We start from the raw sequence: 14,564 nt of genomic DNA on the forward strand, positions 1-14,564 counted from the left end.
GATAATCGAGGATTAGTATTATTGGATGATAATAATCGAGAATTAGTATTATTATTGGATGATGATAATCGAGAATTAGTACTATTATTAGATGATAATCGAGAATTAGTTTTATTGGATGACAATAATCGAGAATTAGTATTATTATTGGATGATGATAATCGAGAATTAGTATTATTATTGGATGATAATCGATAATTAGTATTATTATTGTATGATAATAATCGAGAATTAGTAGTATTATTGGATGATAATAATCGAGAATTAGTAATATTGGATGATAATCGAGAATTAGTATTGTTATTGGATCATAATAATCGAGAATTAGTATTATTATTAGATGATAATCGAGGATTAGTATTATTGGATGATAATAATCGAGAATTAGTATTATTATTGGATGATGATAATCGAGAATTAGTATTATTATTAGATGATAATCGAGAATTAGTTTTATTGGATGATAATAATCGAGAATTAGTATTATTATTGGATGATGATAATCGAGAATTAGTATTATTATTGGATGATAATAATCAAGAATTAGTATTATTATTGGATGATAATAATCGATAATTAATATTACTATTGGATGATAATCGAGAATTAGTATTATTATTGGATGATAATAATCGAGAATTAGTATTATTATTGGATGATAATCGATAATTAGTATTATTATTGGATGATAATAATCGAGAATTAGTAGCATTATTGGATGATAATAATCGAGAATTAGTAATATTGGATGATAATCGAGAATTAGTATTGTTATTGGATCATAATAATCGAGAATTAGTATTATTATTAGATGATAATCGAGAATTAGTATTATTGGATGATAATAATCGAGAATTAGTATTATTATTGGATGATAATAATCGAGAATTAGTATTATTATTGGATGATAATAATCGAGAATTAGTAGTATTATTGGATGATAATAATCAAGAATTAGTAATATTGGATGATAATCGAGAATTAGTATTATTGGATGATAATAATCGAGAATTAGTATTATTATTGGATAATGATAATCAAGAATTAGTAATATTATTGGATGATAATAATCGAGAACTAATATTATTATTATTGGATGATAATCGAGATTTAGTATTATTGGATGACAATCGAGAATTAGTATTATTGGATGATAATAATCGAGAATTAGTATTATTATTAGATAATAATCGAGAATTAGTATTATTATTGGATGATAATAATCCAGAATTAGTATTATTGGATGATAATCGAGAATTAGTATTATTATTGGATCATAATAATGGAGAATTAGAATTATTATTAGATGATGATCGAGAATTAGTATTATTGGATGATAATAATCGAGAATTAGTATTATTATTGGATGATAATCGAGAATTAGTATTATAATTGGATGATTATCAAGAATTTGTATTATTATTGGATGATAATAATCGAGAATTGATATGATTATTGGATGATAATCGAGAATTAGTATTATTGGATGATAATCGAGATTTAGTATTATTGGATGATAATAATCGAGAATTAGTATTATTATTAGATGATAATCGAGAGTTAGTATTATTATTGGATGATAATCGAGAATTAGTATTATTATTGGATGATAATAATCGAGAATTAATATGATTATTGGATGATAATCGAGAATTAGTATTATTGGATGATAATCGAGATTTAGTATTATTGGATGATAATCAAGAATTAGTATTATTATTGGATGATAATAATCAAGAATTAGTATTATTATTGGATGATAATAATCGAGAATTAATATTATTATTGGATGATAATCGAGAATTAGTATTATTATTGGATGATAATAATCGAGAATTAGTATTATTATTAGATGATAATCGATAATTAGTATTATTATTATTGAATGATAATAATCAAGAATTAGTATTATTATTGGATGATAATTGAGAATTAGTATTATTACTAGATGATAATAATCAATATTTAGTATTATTGGATGATAATCGAGAATTAGTATTATTAAATGATAATCGAAAATTATTATTATTATTGGATGATAATAATCGAGAATTTATAGTATTATTAGATGATAATAATTGAGAATTAGTACTATTATTGGATGATAATAATCGAGAATTAGTATTATTGGATGATAATCGAGAATTAGTATTATTTTTATATCATAATAATCGAGAATTAGAATTATTATTAGATGATAATCGAGAATTAGTATTATTGGATGATAATAATCAAGAATTAGTATTATTATTGGATGATAATAATCGAGAATTAGTATTATTATTGATGATAATCGAGAATTAGTATTATTATTGGATGATTATCAAGAATTAGTATTATTATTGGATGATAATAATCGAGAATTATTATGATTATTGGATGATAATCGAGAATTAGTATTATTGGATGATAATCGAGAATTAGTATTATTATTAGATGATAATAATCGAGAATTAGTATTATTATTAGATGACAATCGAGAATTAGTATTATTATTGGATGATAATAATCAAGAATTAGTATTATTATTGGATGATAATAATCGAGAATTAATATTATTATTATTGGATGATAATCGAGAATTAGTATTATTATTGGATGATAATCGAGATTTAGTATTATTATTGGATGATAATCGAGATTTAGTATTATTGGATGACAATCTAGAATTAATATTATTGGATGATAATAATCGAGAATTAGTATTATTATTAGATGATAATCAATAATTAGTATTATTATTATTGAATGATAATAATCAAGAATTAGTATTATTATTGGATGATAATTGAGAATTAGTATTATTACTTGATGATAATAATCGATATTTAGCATTATTGGATGATAATCGAGAATTAATATTATTATTATTGGATGATAATCGAGAATTAGTATTATTATTGGATGATAATCGAGATTTAGTATTATTGGATGACAATCGAGAATTAGTATTATTGGATGATAATAATCGAGAATTAGTATTATTATTGGATGATAACAATCGAGAATTAGTATTATTATTAGATAATAACCGAGAATTAGTATTATTATTGGATGATAATAATCAAGAATTAGTATTATTATTGGATGATAATAATCAATATTTAGTATTATTGGATGATAATCGAGAACTATTGTTATTGGATGATAATCGAGAATTAGTATTATTATTGGATGATAATAATCGAGAATGAATAGTATTATTAGATGATAATAATCGAGAATTAGTACTATTATTGGATGATAATAATCGAGAATTAGTATTATTGGATGATAATCGAGAATTAGTATTATTATTATACCATAATAATCGAGAATTAGAATTATTATTAGATGATAATCGAGAATTAGTATTATTGGATGATAATAATCAAGAATTAGTATTATTATTGGATGATAATAATCGAGAATTAGTATTATTATTGGATGATAATCGAGAATTAGTATTATTATTGGATGATTATCAAGAATTAGTATTATTATTGAATGATAATAATCGAGAATTAATATGATTATTGGATGATAATCGAGAATTAGTATTATTGGATGATAATCGAGATTTAGTGTTATTGGATGATAATCAAGAATTAGTATTATTGGATGATAATCGAGATTTAGTGTTATTGGATGATAATCAAGAATTAGTATTATTGGATGATAATCGAGAATTAGTATTATTATTAGATGATAATAATCGAGAATTAGCATTATTATTGGATGATAATCAAGAATTACTATTATTATTGGATGATAATCGAGAATTAGTATTATTATTTGATGATAATCGAGAATTAGTATTATTGGATCATAAAAATCGAGAATTAGTATTATTAGATGATAATAATCGAGAATTAGTATCATTGGATCATAAAAATCGAGAATTGGTATTATTAGATGATAATAATCGAGAATTAGTATTATTGGATTATAATAATCAAGAATTAGTATTATTATTGGATGATAATCGAGAATTATTATTAGTATTGGATGATAATCGAGATTTAGTATTATTGGATGATTATAATCGAGACTTAGTATTACTATTGGATCATAATAATGGAGAATTAGTATTATTATTGGATGATAATAATGGAGAATTAGTATTATTATTGGATGATGATAATGGAGTATTAGTAAGATCCATCAGATTACAGTATCTGTAAAGTATTATTTCATGTTTTGTTTGTGCAGGGCGTATGCCGTCTTGTCACGCGTGTATAAATAATAAAGTGTGACTCACTCGATGGACAGTCATGCGTTTGGTCCAGCTGGCCGGGGACCTTTTTTTTTTCTCCACCCGGTTTATTTGGGTAAGCACTCCATTCATATCGAAATAGCTTGACTTCAAATCCCACATTTCGCAGCTTTCGGGTCACTCTCCCAACAAAATCCTGGCGACATTACGAGCTGTATGAATTAGAAAAAAGGTAGTTTCAACCAAAAATGAGTTCAGCGCCACACAAAGTCCAGCAAGCCACTGATAGTGAAACGGATTCAAGCCTTGCATGCTGAAGGACGTGGAATCGATCCTCGTCAACGTCAGTTCCAGAATGTGCTTGATGAAGTAAAGCGTTGTTTTTATTCTTTTAACCAGCCCCAACAATCAAGAGCTGGATGGTGGAGAATGTGTCAAGAAGCAAAAAATACCATACAAGTGAATTCCTTTTCCCAAAGCATCCATCCATCCATTTTCTTCCGCTTATCAGAGGTCGGCCTAAGCAGAGAAGCCCAGACTTCCCTCTCCCCAGCCACTTGGTCCAGCTCCTCCCGGGGGACCCCGAGGCGTTCCCAGGCCAGCCAGGAGACATAGTCTTCCCAACGTGTCTTGGGTCTTCCCCTAGGGAGGCATTCGGGTGGCATCCTGACCAGATGCCCGAACCACCTCATCTGGCTCCTCTCCATGTGGAGGAGCAGCGGCTTTACTTTGAGCTCCTCCCGGATGGCAGAGCTTCTCACCCTATCTCTAAGGGAGAGACCCACCACCAGGCGGAAGAAACTCATTTGGGCCGCTTGTACCCGTGATCTTGTCCTTTCGGTTATAACCCAAAGCTCATGATCATCAATTTTTTACCCTAACCCTAACCCTAATCTTAACCCTAACCCTAACCCTAACCCTAATCTTAACCCTAACCCTAACCCTAACCCTAATCATAACCCTAATCCTAACCCTAACCCTAACCCTAAAAAAAAAAAGTTAATTGTTAAAATTGTTAAAAAAAATTAAAATTTAAAAAAAAATTGTAAAATTGTTTTAAAAAATAAATAAAAATTTAAAAAAATTAAGAAAAATTAAAAAAAATTTAAAAAAAATTAAAAATTTTAAAAAAAATTAAAATTTTTTTTAATTTTTTTTAAAAAAAATTAAAAAAAAAATTAAAATTTAAAAATTTAAAACATTTTTTTTTTAAATTAAAAAAAATTAAAAAATGTTTACGTTTTTTTTTTTTTTTTTTTTTTTAAATTACAAAAAAATTGAAATTTTTTGAAATTTTTGAAAAAAATTAAAAAATTAAAAAAAAAAAAAAAATTAAAAAAAAAATTAAAAATTAAAAAAAATTTTAAAAAAATTTCAATTTAAATTTTTTTTTTTTTTTAATTAAAAAAAAAATAAAAAAAATAAAAAAAATTGAAAAAATTAAAAAAATTAAAAAAATTAAAAAATTAAAAAAATTAAAAAAATTAAAAAAATTAAAAAAATTAAAAAAATTAAAAAAATTAAAAAAATTGAAAAATATTTTAAAAAATTTAATAACATTTTTAAAAAATTAAAAAAATTTGAAAATCATTTTTTACCCTGAAAATCATTTTTTACCTTGAAAAAGTTTTTTTTACATTGAACATTTTTTTTACCTTGAAAATCTTTTTTTTTACCTTGAAAATCTTTTTTAACCTGGAAAAAAAAAAATTACCTTGAAAATTTTTTTTTACCTTGAAAATCATTTTTTACCGTGAAAATCATTTTTAACCTTGAAAAAAAAATTTTACATTGAAAATTTTTTTTTACCTTGAAAATCATTTTTTACCTTAAAAATCATTTTTTACCTTGAAAATTTTTTTTTACCATGAAAAAAAAATTTTACCTTGAAATTTTTTTTTACCTTTTTCCGGGCGAGAACCATGGACTCGGACTTGGAGGTGCTGATTCTCATCCCAGTCGCTTCACACTCGGCTGCGAACCGATCCAGTGAGAGCTGAAGATCCTGGCCAGATGAAGCCATCAGGACCACATCATCTGCAAAAAGCAGAGACCTAATCCTGCAGCCACCAAACCAGATCCCCTCAACGCCTTGACTGTGCCTAGAAATTCTGTCCATAAAAGTTCAGAACAGAATGGGTGACAAAGGGCAGCCTTGGCGGAGTCCAACCCTCACCGGCTTACTTCCAATGTGGACCAAGCTCTGACACTGATCGTACAGGGAGCGGACCGCCACAATCCTTTTCCCAAAGAAACATGGAAAAAATGACACAACCTGCCATGTCGGGGAAACACACAGCAACTTGTGTTACTTTAGTAGCAACATTTGGTCTCACTTTTTATTGTGCTTTACTCATTTCCAACAGCCAGACTCACGAGTCACACATCAAGAGGTTGATCAAATCAGCAGATGGTTGAAGTGTGATGCTTTACAACAGTGTTTTTCAACCTTTTTTTAAGTCAAAGCACATTTTTTTGCGTTGAAAAAATGCGGAGGCACACCACCAGCAGAAATCATTAAAAAACTAAACTCAGTTGACAGTAAAGAGTTGTTGTCACAATTGTTGGATATGACTTTAAAGGCATGGTGAACTTGTTTTCATAGAGGGCCACATCGCAGTTATGGTTGCTCTCAGAGGGCCAATCTTAATAGTCAATAGTATATCAATGTAAATGTATACATGTACAACACATGTTTATAATTGCTTATGCATTTGATTATTAGAATCTTTTTTTTTTACATACACTGTTAAAAAAACCCTTCAGATTTTACTGCAAAAAAATAAATAAATATATATATATATATATATATATATTTATTTTTTATTACTTAAACTGTTAAAATGTACTAGTTTAAGTAAAAAAAAAAATATATATATATATATAAATATATATATATATATATATATATATACATATATATGTACTTTATATATGTATATATATATATTTTTTTTTAATTTATTTTTATATTTTACTTAAACTGGTAAAATTCTGGAAAAAAATAAAATAAAAATACGGTATATATGTATGTATATATATATATATATATATATATATATATATATATATATATATATATATATATATATATATATATATATATATATATATATATACACATATATATATATATATATATATATTTAATTTTTTTTCTTTTTTTTTTTTTACTTAAACTGGTAAAATTCTGAAAAAAAAAGAAGGTATATATGTATGTATATATATATATATATATATATATATATATATATTTTTTTTTTTTTTTAAATTTTTTATTTTACTTAAACTGGTAAAATTCTGGAAAAAAATAAAATAAAAATATGGTATATATGTATGTATATATATATATATATATTTTTTTTTTTTTTTTAAATTAAAAATCAAACAAAACAAAACAAATATATATATTTTTTTTTTTTTATTACAAAAAAAAAAAAAATAGAAACCAAGAACTCGCCCTCGATCATTCTACAGTTATAATGTGATTGGGCAGGGACACTGTTTATATCGTGGGAAAGCGGACTCAGGTCCGCATGGAGCTGGAGGGGGCGTGGCCTCCAGCTCCGCCTGAATTTCGGGAGAAAATTTGTCCCGGGAGGTTTTCGGGAGAGGCGCTGAATTTTGGGAGTCTCCCGGAAAATCCGTGAGGGTTGGCAAGTATGCTTTAAAGCATAACCAAGCATGCATCAATATAGCTCTTGTCTCAAAGTAGGTGTACTGTCACCACCTGTCACATCACACCCTGACTTATTTGGACTAGTTTTCGGTTTTCTTGCGTGTAGTGTTTTACTTCTTGTCTTGCGCTCCTATTTTGGTGGCTTTTTCTCTTTTTTTGGTATTTTCCTGTGGCAGTTTCATGTCTTCCTTTGAGCGATATTTCCCGCATCTACTTTGTTTTAGCAATCAAGAATATTTCAGTTGTTTTTATCCTTCTTTGTGTGGACATTGTTGATTATCATGTCATGTTGGGATGTACATTGTGGACGTTATCTTTGCTCCACAGTAAGTCTTTGCTGTCGTCCAGCATTCTGTTTTTGTTTACTTTGTAGCCAGTTCAGTTTTAGTTTTGATCTGCATAGCCTTCCCTAAACTTCAATGCCTTTTCTTAGGGCAGGGGTCGGCAACCCGCGGCTCTTTAGCGCCGCCCTAGTGGCTCTCTGGAGCTTTTTCAAAAATGTATGAAAAATAGAAAAATCAATTTTTTGTTTTAATATGGTTTCTGTAGGAGGACAAACATGCCACAAACCTCCCTAATTGCTATAAAACACACTGTTTGTATTAAACATGCTTCACTGATTCGAGTATTTGGCGAGCGCCGTTTTGTCCTACTAATTTTGGCGGTCCATGAACTCACCTTAGTTTGTTTACATGTATAACTTTCTCCGACGTGTTTTATGCCACTTCTTTTTCTGTCTCCTTTTGTCCACCAAACTTTTAAGGTTGTGCATGACAGGTGAGTTTTGTTGATGTTATTGACTTGTGTGGAGTGCTAATCAGACATATTTGGTCACTGCATTGTACTTGCCAACCTTGAGACCTCCGATTTCGGGAGGTGGGGGGTGGGGGGTGGGGGGGGGGCATGGTCGGGGTGGGGTTGTGGTAGGGGGCGGGGCTAAGAGGGGAGGAGTATATTTACAGCTAGAATTCACCAAGTCAAGTATTTCATATATATATATATAAGCGGTAGAAAATGGATGGGATGGATGGATATATATATATATATATATATATATATATATATATATATATATATATATATATATATATAAGAAATACTTGACTTTCAGTGAATTCTAGCTATATATATATATATATTTATTATATATATATATATATATATATATATATATATATATATATATATATATATATATATATATATATATATATATATATATATATATATATATATATATATAAATAAAATAAATACTTGAATTTCAGTGTTTATTTATTTACACATATACACACACATAACACAGGTGGGGGGTGGGGGGGCGTGGTTGGGGGCGTGGCTAAGAGGGGAGGAGTATATTTACAGCTAGAATTCACCAAGTCAAGTATTTCATATATATATATATATATATATACATGTGTATATATAAGAAATACTTGACTTTCAGTGAATTCTAGCTATATATATATATTTTTTTATTTTTTTTATATATATATATATATATATATATATATATATATATAAAAGAAATACTTGAATTTCAGTGTTCATTTATTTACACATATACACACACATAACACTTATCTACTCATTGTTGAGTTAAGGGTTGAATTGTCCATCCTTGTTCTATTCTCTGTCACTATTTTTCCAACCATGGTGAACACCCTTTCGCAGGTACCCAGAAAGGTTTCGAGTACCACCAAAAAAACTGAATCTGTGAAGACAGTATAAAAAATCTGTGTTAAAGGTGTACAAATACTGTTTGTATAATAAGCATGTTATTTTTTTTACAAATGAGGGTTAAGAGTTCAGTACTAAAAAAAAAAAGAAAAAAATGTGGCTTAAGTACAGTTTTTTAATTGAGCTGCTGCATTTTTTTGGTTGGGTTGTTTATTTATTTTGAGTAACTTCTATACATTTCTAAAAGGGGAGGAATGTAATAGAGTGATCTATGTTTGTCTGTTGCCATCTCCTGGTGAATGTTGGCTATAGCGTACTGGGGGTTACTTTTTGGTTGGCCAACGATTTACGTGGTGTTGCGCACCTGACGTCACTCAGGTCCGCATGGAGCTGGAGGGGGCGTGGCTTCCAGCTCCGCCTGAATTTCGGGAGATTTTCGGGAGAAAATTTGTCCCGGGAGGTTTTCGGGAGAGGCGCTGGATTTCGGGAGTCTCCCGGAAAATCCGGGAGGGTTGGCAAGTATGCTGCATGACTGCGAGCTAATCGATGCTAACATGCTATTTAGGCTAGCTATATATATATATTGCATCATTATGCCTCATTTGTAGCTATATTTGAGGTCAGGGCCGGCCCGTGGCATAGGCCGTATAGGCAAATGCTAAGGGCGCCGTCCATCAGGGGGCGCCACGCCAGTGCCACAAATGTTGGAGAAAAAAAAAAAAAAAAAAAAAGTTGGTACTATTATTTCTAAATACAAAAAATAATCCCACGTTAATTAAAATGCAAAGTAAAGCCTATTTAATAGAAATATTATTTGTTACAACATTACGCCCCCCCCACCCCCCGCACGGTGCGCCCCCTCCCTTCCCGTATCATGACTCTTTTTGGACGTCACCACATCAAAAAATCAACACAAGATGTCAAAACGGCCAAAACTGTCAGGTGCCCAGGGAAGAAAAAAGAGAAAAGAAGAGGAGTAGAAACGAGAAAAGACAGAGGTAGCAGGTAGGTAACGTTAGCCTACATGAAATTATTTGTCTGTTACAGAATGTGATAGTAACCTGGCTTTTTAGCATTAAGCTAATGTTACATGATTCGGCAATTGCTAATCAATAAATAGCTAGTTCTGTGTTAACGTCGGGTTAATATTGTGGAGGGGGCTAAATTGTTATGGAAAATAATAATGTAACGTTAGGTAATTACAGTACTCCCACCTTACATTCCTCAGGGACATTTGTATTAGATCTTTTAAGCAGGTGTTTTTTGTTTACATTGTTTTTGCCTTCTGGTTTGCTAATGTTTGCCCTGCAGGTAATAGTCACTTTTCCACCCCTTTATATATTAGGTATAGTTGTAAGTAAAAAAAAAAAAAAAAAGGTCAAAGACAAAGCTATTCAGTTTCTTGTGAGTATATACACTTCACTGCCAATGTGGGGGGGCGCCACCTAAAATCTTGCCTAGGGCGCCAGATTGGTGAGGGCCGGGCCTGTTTGAGGTCATTTAGTTTCCTTTAAGTGCTCTTAATTCAATTTATATCTCATGACACACTATCTCTATGTAATATGGCTTTTAATTTTTTGCGGCTCCAGACAGATTTGTTTTTGTATTTTTGGTCCTATATGGCTCCTTCAACATTTTGGGTTGCCGACCCCTGTCTTAGGGGCACTCACCTTTTGTTTGTTTTTTGGTTTAAGCATTAGACACCTTTTTACCTGCACGCTGCCTTCCGCTGTTCCTGACATCTGCAAAGCAATTAGCTACCTGCTGCCACCTACTGGATATGGAAGAGTATTACATGGTTACTGCACAGACACTCAACAACAACACATCATTTGCAGACTAGAATTACTGCTTTGCAAAAAATATTTTGAACCCAAATAGGTGAAATTAGAGGTTGGAAGACTGCTCGAGGTGACAGCAAGAACTTGAAACAAACAGAGGACGTCCCCTTGGATGATCGCCAGGACAACATTTTGATTTAGCAAAACTCCAACAGGTGTCAGTAATATATCCAGATTTGTCTTCATTGTTTATCAATCATTTACACATCATGTTAGGTCATAGACTCAACCTCAAAAACGTGTGACCCTTTGGGGCCAGCAGACGAGTTTGTTCCGTGCAATGCTCGGCCGTACGGTAACCGAGAACCGGGGCACATTTTGGGGCAAAGTTAGGTTGACGCAAACCATCCAAAAAGTAAGGCATAGAGAAACCGAGGTCACTTATATCAGAACTTGTTCACACTGCAGGCCGATCCCCCCCCACCCATGTGACCTGTATTGGATTTTGTCATGTCAAAAAGGTACAATTCCGATGTTTCCCCCGAATTTGACCACGGCCTCTTTGGTATGTGGGTATAAAAAAGATAGACAGTCTGAGCGATGGGGTCGTGTTCATCGGAAAGAAGCGATGAACGCCAAAATACGCGAAAATGACGTTTTCAAGTCAATGTTCGGATCGTCAAAATGCATACTTGCCAACCTTGAGACCTCCGATTTCGGGAGGGTGGGGGGTGTGGTCGGGGGTGGGGCGCGGCGTGGTTGGGGGCGTGGTTAAGAGGGGAGGAGTATATTGACAGCTAGAATTCACCAAGTCAAGTATTTCATATATATATATATATATATATATATATATATATATATATATATATATGTCTTAATAAGGTTATCCAAAAAATAGTGCTCGATACCGTAGTAGAGCGCAATATATGTATGTGTGGGGAAAAAAATCACAAGACTATTTCATCTCTACTCGCTAGCCTCAATCTGAACCTTGGTATTTACCGTGATGACGGACTGGCAGTGTGTCGCGCCTCGCCAAGGAGCAGCGAGAATACCAAGAAGCGCATATGCCAAATTTTCAAAGAGAACGGCCTACGGATCACGATTGAAGCCAACAAGCAAACCGTCAACTTCCTTGACGTCACTTTCAACCTGAGAAATAACAGCTACCAACCATTCACGAAACCCAACACAACACTCCAATACGTGCACCATGACAGCAACCACCCACCCACCACCACGAAAAGAATACCTACCGGAATTAATAAAAGGCTATCGATGCTGTCATCTAGCAAAGCTGAATTTGACCAAGCAACCCCCCCGTACCAAAAAGCCCTTGATGAAAGTGGATACAATTTCACCCTCACCTATGAACCCACGCCAGGAAACCAACCAAAAAAGAACAGAAAACGAAACGACATCATCTGGTACAACCCCCCATACAGCAAAAACGTCTCAACTAACATTGGACACAAATTCCTCAATCTGATTGACAAACACTTTCCCAAAGACAACACCCTAAGAAAAGTATTCAACAAGAACAACATTAAATTGAGCTACAGCTGCATGAACAATATACGACAAATCATCTCAAACCACAACAAAACAATTGCAAATGAGCCGTCGGCCCCCAGACAGAGCGACTCCAAAACCAACAAAGGCTGTAACTGTCGAAAGAAACCTGATTGCCCTCTCAACGGGGGGTGCTTACAAACATCAGTTGTCTACCAATCTAAGGTAATACGCAAGGACATTAACACATCCGACACATATGTAGGATTAACCGAGGGAGAATTCAAAACCAGATGGAACAATCACAAGGCTTCTTTCAGGAACCAAAACCTGCGGAATACCACAGAACTCAGCAAACACATTTGGGACCTCAAAGACAATAATGTTGAATATTCAATAACATGGCAAATTCTTGCATCCAGCACACCTTACAATAGTGGTAATAAAAGATGCAACCTATGCTTGAAAGAGAAACTGTTTATTATTTACCGTCCAGACCTGTCATCCCTCAACAAGCGCAGCGAAATTGTAACAGCATGCCGCCATAGACGGAAACACCTCCTAGGTAACACATGAGCCGATCACCACGCCCCTACGCCAGCCTGTACCCACCCACTCTGTGCCCTATATAAACCATGGTATGCGAATGCTCCCATTAAAATCTCCTGATGATTGAGGGAACCCCTCATTAAACAGGCCTGTAGAGATGAAATAGTCTTGTGATTTTTTTCCCCACACATACATACATACATACATACATACACACATATATATATATATATATACACATACATACATCCTGAAAATATGCAAACAAAGCTGTGTTTAGATAATTGATACTTCAAACTTGCATAAATAAATATTAAGGAATATAACATAACTTGGCTTCTGAGAGCTTCAAAATGTAATGAATAAAATGCTAAAGTTGTTGATAAACAAGCAATTATTTTAATAATTAAATATGGTAATTTTAAATGAATTATTATGATCATTTAAAATTAATTATTTCAAATATGTTTATTTTAACAATGTATAATTCTATGGCTGGATGTAATAAGGAGTCAGGAAAAAATACAAATAAAAATACAATAAATTTTGATGTTTTTAGCAAAATATAGTAAAAATGTATTTATTTTAAAATATATATATATATATATATATATATATATATATATATATATATATATATATATATATATATATATATATATATATATATATTTATTTTTAGGTAGGATAAACATAATAATACAATTTGTCTCTGGTCTGGATGATTTAGTTTTTGTCACCCTGTTGTCCCTCCCATCTTGAAAAAAGGCTGTCCTCACTCAGGTCCTCATGGAGCTGGAGGGGGCGTGGCCTCCAGCTCCGGCTGAAAATCGGGAGATTTTCGGGAGAATATTTGTCCCGGGAGGTTTTCGGGAGAGGCGCTGAATTTCGGGAGTCTCCCGGAAAATTCGTGAGGGTTGGCAAGTATGTCAAAATGCTTTACCTTTGTGAAGTCGCACCTTTTATCAATGCCAATACTACAAAATCCCAAAAGCAGTGAAGTTGTCACGTTGAGTAAATGGTAAATAAAAACAGAAAACAATGATTTGCAATTCATTTTCAACTTATATTCAATTGACAAGACATTTAACCTTCGAACTGGAAAACTTTGTTATTTTTTGCAAATATTAGCTCATTTGGAATTTGATGCCTGCGACATGTTTCAAAA

This window comes from Nerophis lumbriciformis, linkage group LG20 (genome assembly GCF_033978685.3).
Source record: "Nerophis lumbriciformis linkage group LG20, RoL_Nlum_v2.1, whole genome shotgun sequence".
NCBI lineage: Eukaryota > Metazoa > Chordata > Actinopteri > Syngnathiformes > Syngnathidae > Nerophis > Nerophis lumbriciformis.